Source organism: Simochromis diagramma, unplaced genomic scaffold, assembly GCF_900408965.1.
Source record: "Simochromis diagramma unplaced genomic scaffold, fSimDia1.1 OVJJ01000131.1, whole genome shotgun sequence".
Taxonomy (NCBI): Eukaryota; Metazoa; Chordata; class Actinopteri; order Cichliformes; family Cichlidae; genus Simochromis; species Simochromis diagramma.
The window spans coordinates 4,355,989-4,371,182 of record NW_024387200.1 but is presented as its reverse complement, the minus strand read 5'-3'; the positions used below and the strand labels follow the sequence as shown (position 1 = coordinate 4,371,182).

The 15,194-nt window shown below is 37.6% G+C and overlaps 1 pseudogene; it reads right to left on the bottom strand.

Annotated features, from left to right (window-relative positions):
* Nucleotides 1–396: 396 nt before the first annotated feature.
* On the bottom strand, nucleotides 397–1,538 carry LOC120745893 (annotated as a pseudogene).
* Between the last annotated feature and the right edge of the window lie 13,656 nt (nucleotides 1,539–15,194).

Here is a 15,194-nt window from a genome sequence, read left to right as displayed (position 1 = left end):
CTGATGTGGATTTCTGGGAACCGTGTTTAAAGCAAGCACAAGACTTCTTTCTTAAAGTGTGCCTTCCTGAACTTGTTGGGAAATACTTCTCCAAACAACGTGCTGCTCTAAATAGCCTGTAATGTTTCATTTTGTGGTTCAAGATTGATGCCAGCTGTGTGTTGCCATGTAAATAGTTTGCATTTCATTTGTATGTACTTGCTAAGTACATGTGAACAGATCACCAATAAAAAACAAACAAACAAATATACTTCTCTTTTCTGTTTTATTGAAACTACTTCACACAAAGTACAATTATTTACAATGAACTACACATGCAACACAACTGCTTTATGAATATTCAATAAGAGCAAGTTTCATTTGGCCCTGGTTTGACAACCACACTGGGGCACATATTCACCAAAACACAGCAAACCTTAACACAAACTCCACACACATCATTCCTACAGCATCTCTGATGTCAAAGCCTCTGTCAGCCAATACTACGTCCCCTCGTAACAGCTTTTGAAGAATGCCACATTTCTCTGTGATGTGTTTATCTGATGCACGCCACCCCCATCCCCTGGAAATGAAAGAAATAGCTCCATGGGGTGTAATCCCGATGAGGTATTTTATGGTGTGTGTACCCTTATAATGAGAGTATCTTTGTGCACGTGCCTTTAAATTAGATGGTCTTTCTGTTCGAATCTCAAAATAGTCAACAATGATGGCTACTCGTTTTCCAAAAGTTTCAGTAAACTGTGGAGGCATTGTGGCCTCTCAGGCCAGTGCACCAGTGCTCCTAAGTGGGCATACAAAACATCAATGGTATCGGCGAAGATAGAAGACAGTGTTTTGTGGGACACATCGAATAGATGACAAAGATGCTGGACTGGAAGATCAAGTCTCAGACGCATTAGTGTGAGTAAGAGTATTTGGAAACCTGTCAGTTTCTTCAATATTGGCAGGAAATCTTTGACAGTGTTGAAGAGGGACATTAAGACAGCATAACAATGTAGTCCAGTGTAATATCTTACTTTTTCGGTATCATTCTTTAAGAAATGTTCATTCAGCTCTGTCTTTTGCAACTGTGATCGAAGCAGTCTGTTCTCCTCCAACAGCTGGTTTATTTCTGCTCTGCCCTGTTCATTGCACACACAATCTTTCGTCTTCCCTTTAGCTTCCGTGACGCTGTCTGTCCGATCACCACTGTCCACATTTGCAGCTGGTACCTCAACCTCCACTTGTCCAACACAACTGCTGTCCACTGCCTCCATGACATTGTGATTTTGTTGTTGGTCTTCTGTCAGATCTTCATCGATCACTTCTGCACGGGGCACACCTTCAGACTCTGCAGCTGCAAAACGAAAGCCTGTAAGATAAAATTAGTGCATACACATAAGGTAAATGTACACCAATATTCCAATGACGGGTGTGTGATTCATCTGGAAGTTATGTGCGGATTAGTGTACTACAGCAATTTAGTATGTTTTTAGAGGGGGGGTGTTTACCTCCGATGGGTGCTCTTTTTCGCTTCCGTTGCATAGGCCTTGCGTGCCGGTCCGTTATGAATTAGCATACATGTTTTTATTGAACATTTGAAGAACTAGCAAAAAAAACCAGAAACTCTTGTAGAGGACATAAAGTCAGAGATAGAAAAGACAAGGTGCATCTAGTACAAGTAGAGCTGCTGCAAAAACCCACAGAGCCCAGCAGCCAGCGCAACAAATTCTGGATCCTTTTCTTTTAGTTAGCAGTTAGCATTAGCAGCACATCCTGCGTCCGATGTGAAAGGACTTTTATGCTGCGCACTGTGACTCACAGCCATGGTCCCGGGTCAGCCCTGACTTTGTGTTAAACTAATCCTAAAGTAATAATGGTATTTCTAACCACTGATATACCACAACTTTACCCTTTCAACAGCTACTGAAAGTTAGGGGACCTAGCTGCTACCCTTCAAGGACCTGCAGTTCAAAAAAGCGCCCCTCCGACAGCCAAACCCATCTGTTCTCTGATTGGATTGTTACATTTGTGATTGACATGACATTGACCAATCAGATGAAAGGAAGAAAAATAGGGTCAAAATTCGTACTTGTAACTTGTAGGGTTTTTTTTTGGCTAAGTCCACACACAAATCTTTTTTACGCACACACAATTTGTTTTTTTACACATACAAATCTTTTTTACGCACACACAAATTTCTTTTTACACATACAAATCTTTTTTATGCACACAAAATTTTTTTTTACACATACAAATCCTGATTTACAAGTACAAAACCGATTTACAAGTACAAAATATTTATGACCACACTTTGAGCCCATAGTTTTATCTCATTATCTATGACCTCAGTGCATTGAAAATAACACTAAAAGCCTTTTAAGAGTGATTAATTTAGAACTCACCAGAAAGAAAATGCCGTGAGCAAACCAACAAAAAGCTGGGGATTGCAGAGAACTCGATATCCGCTCGCCTCACCGCTGCAATCCAAGCCTGACGTCTTCTTTTAGTAATATCGGATACATGGGATCCCTCACGTTGCCTCCAGGATGGAACATGATGAAAAGAGAGCCCATTATCCAGCTTCTTGCCTTCACGATCGTGTGATCTAACGTTGCAACCGACAACACAACACGTACGAACCATAGCTGAAGCTGTATCCTTTGTCTGGCCTACTGTCATGGCAGAAGGGGGCGTGGTCCACCTCCCGTGACATCACGCTCCAAAGCCCTATACAGGAACATCTCTGTTATAGACTTTATTAGAAAGGAAAATTTTAAGCCTATTCTTAAAAGTAGAGAGAGGCCTGAAAGCTGAGAGAGAAGAACTCTAATGGGGTAATATGGAAAATTTGAGGTCAAGACATTCTTGCAGTTTAACTAATTGGTGTGTGTTATCTGGCTTCATGGACTAGCTTCTGACTGAAGATAAGGCAAAACACATTGCTAACTGGTGTAGCTTCTACATGGAGCTATTTGCTACTATTACTAAATGCTCTATATTAGTTTCATTATTTTCTCAGTTAAACTTTTACTTAATGTTCAAATTTAACTTAAAGTGTTATTTGGAAATTTGTATTTCACACTGGTGTAGTTACATGCAGTAGTAACATTTTGGCTGTCACCTAGCAAAGTAAAACATGACAAATATAACTCCTCAGTTTGACCCATAGAAACAGCAAACATTAAGCTTGGCAAATCATCTCCATGGAAACATTCCTCTTCATTGGTACAGCAACAGATAAAGCTTTTATATTTGATATGTAGCTCACAAGAGGAGAGGTGGCACATTATAAAAAGAAAATAATGACATAGTAAGGCTTTTTTGATCAAGGAAATTGAAATTAATGAGGCTTCAAATTATTTTACTATATATAATCCCCTCCCCACACACACACCAGAAGATAATGAGTCCTTTTGCTAAAAATGCTTCTGTAAATTCATGACACAGCCATGATATTAAATGAGTGGGTAAAAATTTTGCTAACAGATGTACCCTCTTGCACAGCACCATGGTGAGATTTGTATTTTGTGCTTTCACATAATTACATGTGAACAAACAATTGTCTCCTGTAGACCACTGTAGGAAATTCATGGGACGCCTGTACTGGGAATTTTATTATGGTATGTTAAAAAACTGAACACATATTGGAAAATACTGGCAGCAAACAAACTATGGTGTTGACCTGAAGAAAAATGTGTCTTTTCTTGCTACTTTCTTATTATTACTTTCTTATTTAGCTACTATTCTTATTATAGCTAAATTATACACATTAGAAAGCTATTGTGCATTTACAGTTTAATTGGTGTATGTGTAATAATAATGTAAATATCAGAAATGTGTAAAATTCAAATGGCAATTTGTAATTACAAATTATCTCTCTTCATCAAATGCCATCGATTTGCCACATTTTCCTTACCTGAAATTTATTTTGAGGTTTTAAGAGCAATTAAATTTGCCTTTTGACTGACAGCTGCCCCCAAACAATGTGCAAGCTGTTATTAAATAACCTTTGCTTGCTATGCAGATACTGTGACAGTGTGCAATCACAGCTGACGACAGGAAGCAGGCACACTTACTGTGACTGTCACCTGGAGTGAGCATGTGTAATGAAGGGCTTCACTTCAGAGACTAAAGAACCCTCAGATCATCATAATGAAGCAACATACATACACTGAGAAAAATGGTTGTGCAAAGCAGTATATTCTGATTTCCTCAAGCATGTAAAGTTATTGTAAAAAGAAAGTACAAGTTAGTTTTACATAACAAGACAAGAAAAAGATCTTTATTTAATCAGTGTTTCAGGTTTGTCTGTCATGTCAGCCTTTTACTGTGCTGGTCTGCTGTAACTTAATAAATAAAATGTGACTGCCTGCTGATGCTGTGCATGTGGAACACAACACGGTGTGTGAATGGTTTATTTTCTTTATTATTATAGCACACGCATTCTGTAGTAAAAAAAGATATATACATGAAAACTTGATGATTTTTAAGTTTTTTTTTTTCTGTTGTTATTTCAATTATATTTGCATGTTCGAAATAAAATCCTATCTATCGATCTATCTATCTATCTATTCCTTTAAAGGGAACCCTGGCTATTAAGACATGTTTGCGCTAAAATATGTACTGTAATTTCAATAACTATATGTGGTATTAAAATACACCAAATGTTTTCCTTTTAAGCACATTTTATATAAAACCGATTTACCAGTAGGTCGCCATTGTTATTTACTTCTCAATGCACTCTGGGTAGTGATGTCATACGGTTGCACCGCATCCAGTTCACAGTTAGCAGCGCACTGGAAATGGCTTCTGTTCAACCTTTCCAGTTTGAACCAGAGCAAACCGGGAGAGAGAATGAAAATAGTCAACCAGCACTTAGTTTAGATGAAGATGAAACCAATCACTTGTTAGCCTCCATAACCGGTATCCAGACTTTAAGTGATAACATTATCAATCCTGCTTCCGGGCCCAAAGTAGTCTGCATTTAATAAGACTGTTGTGTTTTTAACATGTTTTAATGCTTTGTATCTTGTTCAGTTTAATCTCAACAATCCCCTAAAAACAGTCAGTGATCACTGTCGGCTTCTCATCATTTTAAAGCTCAGTTTTTAAACCCTTACCATGTAACTAGCCCAGCCCATGCAGCAGCAGTATATTAATGACTAACCTTATATTGTGGATGGATTATCTCGGTGGTTCTCCTGACTGACGTTTGGTCCGTTTACAGGATCCTGCCATGCGATTGCATTTGCCCCTAACCATTGGGAACCCTCATATTAACTTTTATCGAGTGGAAAAAAGTCTTCCGTTCGTTAGCGTTCATCCTCCAGTTTTACTGTTTCTGTTATGCTAACATAGCTTGTCGCGCTAGCGATCACGTAGCACATCATTATATACCAGCTAGCCCAACTTCATTAACCCTACAAATGTCACTGCAGTTTACTTTCCTGTCGTCATTTATGTTGGAAGTGAAAGCAGAGCTGTACGTTTTAATTTGATAATAAATCTCTCAGTCAGAACATGGTATATTATATTTAGATGGAAGCTAGCGAGCTAACTCCCTGCTAACTTCTAACTCATTTAAATGTCATAAATTCCGTTTTGATGGATGCCTGGATGTTAAACTTAATTGTTACACCTGGCAGAGCAGCCACACTGATCATTTTATTACAGATGAACAAATTTAGACTGTTTTTCAACTCTCCGTAATGCTGCAGTGATCATTTGACTTTTGCAGCGGACTATTAGGCAAGTTAATTAATACGGTTGCTACACTTAAAAAACAAAACAGGTTAGCTGAACAAAAGCACCTATACTACCGACAACCAATACACGTCATCGTCCCAGAATGCATTGTGTGCAAAAAAACATGGCTGTTCCCACGGCTCCAAAATAGTTTTAAACAACAAAGATTTAGTGAATAACCAAAAAAATGTAGTTATTCTCAAGTATGTTTTTATGTAGTGGAGATAATTTGTAACATATTTAGAGTAACTTGTCATAATAGTCGGGGTTCCCTTTAACTGGCATATACACAGAAGATAAAGTCTTTATTCAAAAAGTATATTTTAATATTTAACTGTTCTAAAGATCTATAAAAAGGAAATTACAGTATTTTCCAACATTGCAAGAGAAAAGAGAAATTATTTCTGGTACATAACAGGGTTTTTTGTTGCAGAACAGTTATTGATCTCTGCCTTTTTTCATGTGTCTGAGTTAAATTCTTCAACTGGAAGTTGGTTTTTACTTTTTAAAAATCCATAAAGTATTACTCTACAGGAATGCAGAATAGCAATAGAATGTACCATTGCTACCAATGTACACAATATCTGTCTTATAAAAATCTCTATAAAACTGTTCATTTACCATAACGTAAACATAAAGTGTTTTGTTATACCTCAGTATTTTTTGAAAGCTATTATTTGGTTATTTATTAGTCAATCTCATAGAATTATCCTAAAATGTGAGAATATGTATTTGTGAAAGTCACGGGAATGTTTTGAGAAGTTAAGTTTGCTATGGTGGCTTGTGATAAATCTGACTTTACCGGCTTCTGCAGAGAAAAGCGACAAAAATAAGAGCAATAGAAAGCATTGGTATGGTTAAAAAAAGATTCAAGGGAGAAACAACAGAAAGAGAATCTATTAGCAAACACACTGCTGGCTCTATCTGTTCTTATTGTTTTTTTAAATTATTTAATTTTTTTATTTTTTTGTTCTTCAAAGATGGGAACTGATTTCACACAATCTCATGCACACATAAATCCAGTGCAGGGGCAGTGTATGCATATTGTAAATTTTTTAACTGCCAAGTCCACATCACTGCAAGGCATTTCATACAGAAAAGTTAGGCAACAACAATAATTAGAGCGTCATTTTAAGGTGCAATGAAAACAACAATGGAAAACCAACAGATGCAGGCATTTACATAGACAGAAATGAGAAATGATGTTACGTAGTTAATGCATTTCTTTTGTATTCTGCATACGGGTCACAGGATGCGGTGTGATGCGGTCCTGCAAAGTCATTTCATATTCACTCTGTGTCTGCATAATAATAACCATAATGGCAACAACAGCCACAATAGCATTAGATGCAGTAGCAGTGCAACGTGGTGTGTAATTTTGTGTGTGGAGCAGTGTGTGTGGCTATATGTGAATGGTAAATTAAAAAGTTTTTGAGGTTCAAATCTTTAAGAGTTACTTGAATTACAAGTGCTTGATTAACCTGAACAACCACCTGGAAGTTATTACATATGTTCAACACAGCTTTAATATTACATCATTCACTCTGCTTCACCCTCTTCGCTCTGTGCTGGTTTACATCTCCATCTAGTTTAGTGCTTTGGCTTCTTCCTCACTGCCTGCCTTTTCCCTTTCATAAACTCTCTACTTTTGTTTTCCCTCTATTAGAGGGTTTCTTTCATTCACAATTTTATGCCACAATTCCCTCCATGAAAGCACAACTTCAAAGAGTGACAGTATTTTCGTGCATTTATTTTTACTTTTATTTTATTTTAGAATATATTGATGCAAATCAAAAATAAATAATATTGAAAGGCTCCATTTAAAAATGTAAATAATATATTTATAGTGTGCATAGAATAGATACAAGGGTTGGCTCTCTTGTCTTTGGCGTCAGATCATGAGTAAACTGGATGCCTTTTCAATTAGAGTCCACTGTAACCAATCATGCAAGGAGCTGCACACCATGATCTGTGCAAGTTGAAAGCAGTTAACCACAGTTAACCACTGCATTCACATGTCACTGTTACATCACTGCAAATTTGGGCAAATCTCCCTTCACAGTATTATTTGACTTACATGAAATGTCTCAGTAGTTTTCTCTTTACTATAAAGAGAAGTTCCCAGATGACTGTTTTGCTTCCAAAACAGTGAATGATAACAGGATATCCATTATGCCACCAAAGGTTGGTGTGTTGAATCAAAAAGCTTGTCTCCTTTAAACTTGTTACCATAAAAAGACTTAAAGAATTCCTTTTCCATAAAGTGAGTGACTGTCAGTGTTAGGATGCCTGGGTCGTTGACCCAGAGTTTTGAGTTTATTATATTATTTATCATTTCTAGTCTTTGGTTTCTTTGTTAGAGTTTTGTCTTATGGTTTATGTCTCTGTGTAATCCTTAGTTGCTATATCCCCGTGTCCAGTCAGTGTCTGTGTCTGCCCTGGTCCCACGTCTCTGTTCCCTCTGTTGCAGTGCCTGCCTGTGAGTCTGTCTGTAAGCTCAGTCTGTGTTATGTTTCCTGTTTAACTTTGAAAGTCCGTGTCTCATGTAAATGCGTCTGGTTTTGCTTCCTTTGTCTTGTTAGGCCTGATTTGCCCCAGCTGTGTTTCCCTCCTGTTGCCCACTCCCTGATTGCTCCCTCTATGTATTTAAGCCCTGTGTTTCAGTTTGTTGGTATTGTGATCTACCCTTATGCAATGCTGTGTGTTCGGTCAGTCTTCCTGTGTAAGTTTATTTTGATATATCCAGTTATGTTACATTTGAGTTCAAGTTTTGCCTCTGAGTGTCTGCACCTTGGGTCCTCCTACTACCACTCCTGCCTGCACACAGCCTTCACATAACAGTCAGTACCAATGTCCCCTTTCAGGACTTTTATGCAGTCAGTGCATGTGACTCAATAAAATTTGGTTAGGGCTAACTGACCGACTGTTTCTGCAATTCACACTGCTTGCTACTACTGATAGAATAGAATAGAATAGAATAGAATTCAACTTTATTGTCATTGCACATGCACAGGTACAGGGCAACGAAATGCAGTTTGCATCCATCCAGAAGTGCTTTAGTGATATAGATATATTACAATATATATTAGCAATAATATAGATATGCGAGTATATTACAGAAATGGGTCTATTATGGTATGTTATAATGTACACGGTATGAAGTATGTTGTGAATATTCTATAACTATAAGTATGTACAGGCTGTAGTGAGTACAAGCTATGTACAGGCTATGAACAGGATATAAATATGAAAAACTATACAGAATATGAAATAAATAACTTTACAGAAATAATGGGAACTATGCAAGTTGTAAACAGTTGTAGGATTAAAAATGATCGAATGTACAGGATGATTATTTACACAGAGCTATACAGTAGTGCAGTTAAGATAAGTGAGATATAATTCCTACAGAGGCTATATAAAGTGCTAGTGGTTGTGAGTGGTGGTTCAGTCCATGTTATTATTGTGTGTTTGAGGGTACAGTTGTCCATTGTGGGTGTGTATGATAGAGGAATTACTAAAAGAATCCACTGACCTCTAGTCATGAATACATGCTGCATAGTCTGGCGGTGATAGCATTAAGAGCAAGACTGGCTCTACAATACGCTTGTACCAATTCAGGGTAGTATTTATTATTACATACATTATTCATTATCACCAACTTCTTCACAATAAAAATGTCTGTGTCTCCATCTTGTTTTTCACATAATTTGGAAAAAAATGTTTTAACCTTATATCTATGTCACTTGCGGTTCTTGTTACTCACTTGCTAAAAGATTCAATGCAATAGCACACAATATGAAAACAGTCTTTTAAAAACAGTCGAGTCAAATTCTTCTACAAATGTATTTGCAACAGGCTAGTGCTTTTTTTTTTTTTTAAAGAAAACAAACTCTTCTCTTTTAGGTAGTTTCCATAAGCTGATATGGCTATGTAGGTTTTTGAAAGAACAATAGATCTGTTACAGCCAAATGGCATGGCTTTAATTTTTTTTTTAGCATGACGATGATCCCAAACACACTGCCAGTGCAGTAAATGCATATTTAGCTTGTCGTGCGTTGGCTTCCCTTTACATCAACATTATTGAATCTTCGTGACAGACCACAAAAGAAAAAGCAGCCAACATCCAAACAAGAGCTTTTGAATATACTAGTTATATGTAAAGACATTACAGAGTTCAGGCTAAACTGAAGAATAACGATTGTGAAACCAAATACTGATTTTTTTTATGAAACTTTAGTTTAAGTTATATGCTTTCTTTCCACATATGTTTGTATGTTTCACTGCATTGTTGCACTTATTTCCTGTTTTCCTAGCAAAATATGAAGAAATGAGGGATAACTAAAGGCGTTTCCACTGTAAAAGTATGTACTGTATGTTGCGCAATGTCAGTATAATTTGCAACAGCAAAAAGGCTTGTAGCAATTACAGGGAGATTTTGAATGTGCCAAGTGATGTCCACGGTGGGTCCAAGTCCACAAAAAGTTCAATAAAAACAGGTGGTAGAAATGATACAGAGTACCTGAAATCTTATGATGAAATTCAAGCCCTGACTTGAATCAGTATTTCCATCCAGCCAAAGGACGGCCCTGTCCTGCTGACAGTGAACTAGACAAAGACATTATGGCTGTAGAAATATCTGCAGACACCCTACTTGTCACACTTGTTAGCTTTACCATACACAAAGCAGTGTCATTGAGGTTTGCATTCAGTATACAGTATAACAGCAACATCTACTGAAATTTTGCTTTTACCCAGATTTACAGAGTTGTCTCATCACCAGCTACATCACAGGCAGTCACCATGACATAACTCACTGCTTAGTGAAGTCCTTGCTGTGAATTATCAAACTGAGCATTTTCTTCAGAATTTAGGGCTCATGTGGTAGTGCTTCATCAGTCATCTGAAAAAGAATGTCCAATTTATTGTCCTTTTCTTAACCCTAAAACTCTATTGGTGGGTGATTTTCACCCAAGCAAATACATTTACATGATTTCTTTCTCCTGCAGCTGTTAGCTTGTCCAGGAGACTGTGCCTTCACCAGGGAAGTCTCAAATGTCCCAGGAATGGGTGGACCAAAGACCAGCTTTCCAGTGAAGTAGGAATTTTTTTGTTCTTTGTCCTACTTTTTCTGTAATTTTGGAGCATTATTTTAGGGTCCCCACATGACACTTTTGTTTTTCATTTTGTTAGACATGGCACAGTTGAAAATAAAAGAAGACCACTCTTATTTGTCATGTGTTGTCATATTTTGATATATTTTAATGACAAGCTTTTGTTGGTCATATTATATTGGGTAAAAATCACCCGGCATTAGTGATTGTGTTACTATTTATAGCGATAGTGTTCTAGGGTTAATGATGTTCTATTCAAAAAGATATGACACTACAGTACCCCATTAGCCCATAAACTCATCAAGAATGTGTTTACTGAGATCACTTCCAAGGGAGCCAAAGGGCTGCTTTACCATAGACTTCTATAGAATCGGATGTCCTGTTGAAACAATGAAACCATGTGACAACACAAATGTGTAATTGGAAATGAAAGTTTTTAATCTGCCAGCTCCACCAAACAAACAATAGCACAATTAGCTATTTGGTGACATCACAGCAAAGCAGCACATTGACCTAAGCCAGTTCAGTAGTGTTAACACATTGGCAACAGAATATTTCCTTCTGTGTGCTATATTTAAGACGAGACAACATTGTTTAATCTTTCAACCTGATTCTCATAGCATTGTAAAGTTAAACAAATAGTTAATAGATTAATAGTGTGGGAATGGGTGAATGACTGAATGTAGTGTAAAGCGCTTTGGGGTCCTTAGGGACTAAGTAAAGCGCTATACAAATACAGGCCATTTGCCATTTACCATCCAAATTGAACACTGGGGCTGGTAAACACTATTAGTACACAGTTTTTCTCTTATTCAGACTGAATTTCTTGCTCTGTGAAGGGACTGGTGCAGTGATATGTTAACTACAGTCTGGCATAACAGTAATTACAGAAGATTTTGTGTAAACTTGTACCTGTAGAAGTGGATGAATTGCCCTGTTGGTAGATTTTAGTATCTAGATGATAATTTGTTTTTCCTTCTGCTTGCAACTAATTGAAGCAGCTTGTTGTTTTAAAACCACTGACCTTTCTCTTAATAAGCGCGCTGCGTGTGCTTGTGTGTGACCACTTGTGACCCAACCCAGAGTTGTTTGCGTGTTGTTTACATGATAAACCTTTCTCGCTGAATTTGTTTAACAACTAAAATGTCAAGTAAGGCAAGATTTATATAAGGAAAAAAGGAGTAAAAAGAATTTGTATCGTCGCATCTGTGGCACTGTTGTTAATTCAGTGTTAACACTTAAGTGTTAATGCAAATGTTAATAAACAACTTGTAGAAGGTAGCTGTGACTTAGCAGTTGCAATTGAGAAACAATGTTGACGCTTTAAAAAGGGGAAGGAGACATTTTGAAAACTTTGGTTTACAGAACAGGGTGTGCAACAGAAAGAAGAGGTAAAAATATCTATTAAGAGGGAAAGAAAACAAAGCAAGATAAAGCAAAATCATTTTCCTGACTTTAGGCGAGGAGAGAGGAAGAGCAAGCAGCAGAAAAATGCTGAGAACAAATGAGAAGCAAGTAGTGAAAATCAGCAATGGGAGAGAAACAGCAGAGAAGGGCGCTGAGGAGTGTTTTGTCAATGAAACACCAGAATTAAAGAAAAACAACAGACTAGACTACCATTGCAAGCAATACGCTGCATCAGCAAAGAAGTGGAGAGGAAACAGACTACACTGTGTGAAACATTTGTAATTTTAGTTTCTTCAGTTGGTAGCCTATAAAGTATAAAACATCATTTTGCAGTTATCTAATAATAAATAAAGACACAGGCTTTTATTTTGTTTGTATGCCTGTGCGTGTCCACTGATGTATCTATTACATTTTCTTGTTATACTTTTTGTTATATACTGTATACTCATCAGGAACAAAAACAAAACCACTTACAGATGAAGTGCACAACAGTCATTATCCTGCTTCTGTAAAATATTCCACTGGTACACCTTGGGTCTTTTGTGGCAATTATTGTGATGGTTATACACTGTTGCAGACATAGCACCTCTTAACAACACACACTGACAGCAACAGTTTCCCTAAGCAGGATAATTATGCTAAAAATCAACAAAACTGATCAGAGCTGGCTCTTTACACGTCACAGACCCTACAGCAGTAAGCAGGCCTCCACACTCCCCTGTTCCCTGTCCAATATAGCATCTGTGGTATGTGATGGAATAGTCCTGGCCCACAGAGGCCTTGTTTCACAACCTACATGACCTGAACATCCTGAAGCCAGACACCCCTCTACCCCCTAGAGGTCCACGCTGCAATGAGTCAGAGCTCATTGCACCATGAGGGGAACCTACATAACATTGAAGAGATGATTTTAATGTTGTATATATGAATATCAAAGAGATCAGAGAAAGGCAGACAGAGGGCTGCTCTGCTGTGTTCTTTCATTAGGATTTGGGTATAATGTGCTTGACACGAGAGGCCAGATTTACTTGCGCATGTCACCAGCACAAACAAAACAAAGCACTGTTGGTATTTACAAAGAAAGTACAGTGACAAGACTCTGTGTAAGAGCAAGGAAATCAATTTTGCAACTGACCTGGTTTTATATGTATTTCCCAGAGTTCCATTCTCAAGGAGCAAAATATAGAGAGGAAAATATTTAAATCAAGCGCGCAAACTACTGTTAAGTGCGCCAATATTTAATGGAGAAAAAAAAGCATGTCTTAAACTGCTTGCGCTTGATATTGAAATGAACTGACTGCACCTGTGTACAGAAAACAGCACCTTGTTTTAAATCACCCGTAAAACTAACCACACCTATGAGCACTATTTGGAGATTGCACTGACATGCTACTTTGGCCCGACAAATGATTCAAACTACTTCCAACCATATATTTTTGTTTGTGTTGGTGTTACTTGGAGGTTTTGAACATGTGTGGTGATTACTGGTGTGTTAAACAGAATGTTGTCATAAAGCACAGGTGTCGAACTCCAGGCCTCGAGGGCCGGTGTCCTGCAGGTTTTAGATGTGGCCTTGATCCAACACAGCTGATTTAAATTGCTAAATTACCTCCTCAACATGTCTTGAAGTTCTCCAGAGGCCTGGTAATGAACTAATCATTTGTTTCAGGTGTGTTGACCCAGGGTGAGATCTAAAACTTGCAGGAAACCGGCCCTCGAGGCCTGGAGTTTGACACCCCTGTCATAAAGAGAAATATTTATTATTTAACTTTCACTAGCTACTTATTTTTTTCCTTTATATTGCTCATAAGTATTTAAGAAATGATTGCACAAAATACTAAAATTATGATTATAATTTTTATGATAATGTTATGATCTAAAGCCAAACTGTGCAGTTCAGTATTGCAATATCCATACTACTCATACTGTATTTATGGCAAGGCAAGGCAAGTTTATTTGTATAGCACAATTCAACAACAAGGTGATTCAAAGTGCTTTACAGAGACATTAGAAACAAAAACAAATAAAAAGCATGATTTAAAATTGATTAAAACAAGCAAACTAACAAACTAACTAATTAACAAACAAACAAACAAAACAGTATATAAAATCAAAACAGATAAAATCAGAACAATAGATAAAATCAATAGTTAAAATGTTAGTTTTGAAATTTAAGCTTAAAAGTGTGGATTTGGTGCTTTATTCAAATGCAGCTGAGAACAGGTGAGTCTTCAACCTGGATTGTTTCAGCTGATCTGAGGCTTTCTGGGAGTTTGTTCCAGATATAAGGAGCATAAAAGCTGAATGCAGCTTCTCCGTGTCTGGTTCTGACTCTGGGAACTGATAAAAGACCGGATCCAGATGACCTGAGGGATCTGGAAGGTTCATACTGGGTCAGCTGTGTTCTACTTAGGGATGGGTATCGTTTAGGTTTTATCCGATACCAGTACCAAACCGGTACTTTTGAAACGGTGCCGGTGCTTAAACGGTGCTCGAACTGGTGCTTAAAGAATGGAGAACACAAAATTGGTCCAAAAACCTCTCATGTTCAGCTGTTTTTTGTAAAAAGATAACAATGTTAGCCTTTTCTGCAGCTATAGGGGATTTATGGCATCACTCTTGGCTGGAAGCAGTGCTTAAACAATGGAAAAAAACAAACCTCTCATGTTTAACTGTTTTCCACTTTTTCTTTGGTCATTTTAGCCTTTTTGGCCAGGATGAAGGGAGTATCTGCCATCAAACAAGAAGACAGCCGCATGTAACTACAATGGTGTTTGCTAGTTCACCTTACGTGCATTAATTTAATAACGTGATTAGCCTACTCAACATAAATTACACACGAACAACATTAAGCTACTCACGCAGAGAAGAACGGCTGCTGCTGCCGTCATCATCCGTCATCATTTCTGCTACACTGGCAGGGCTAGGGGCCAGGACTCTACTCTT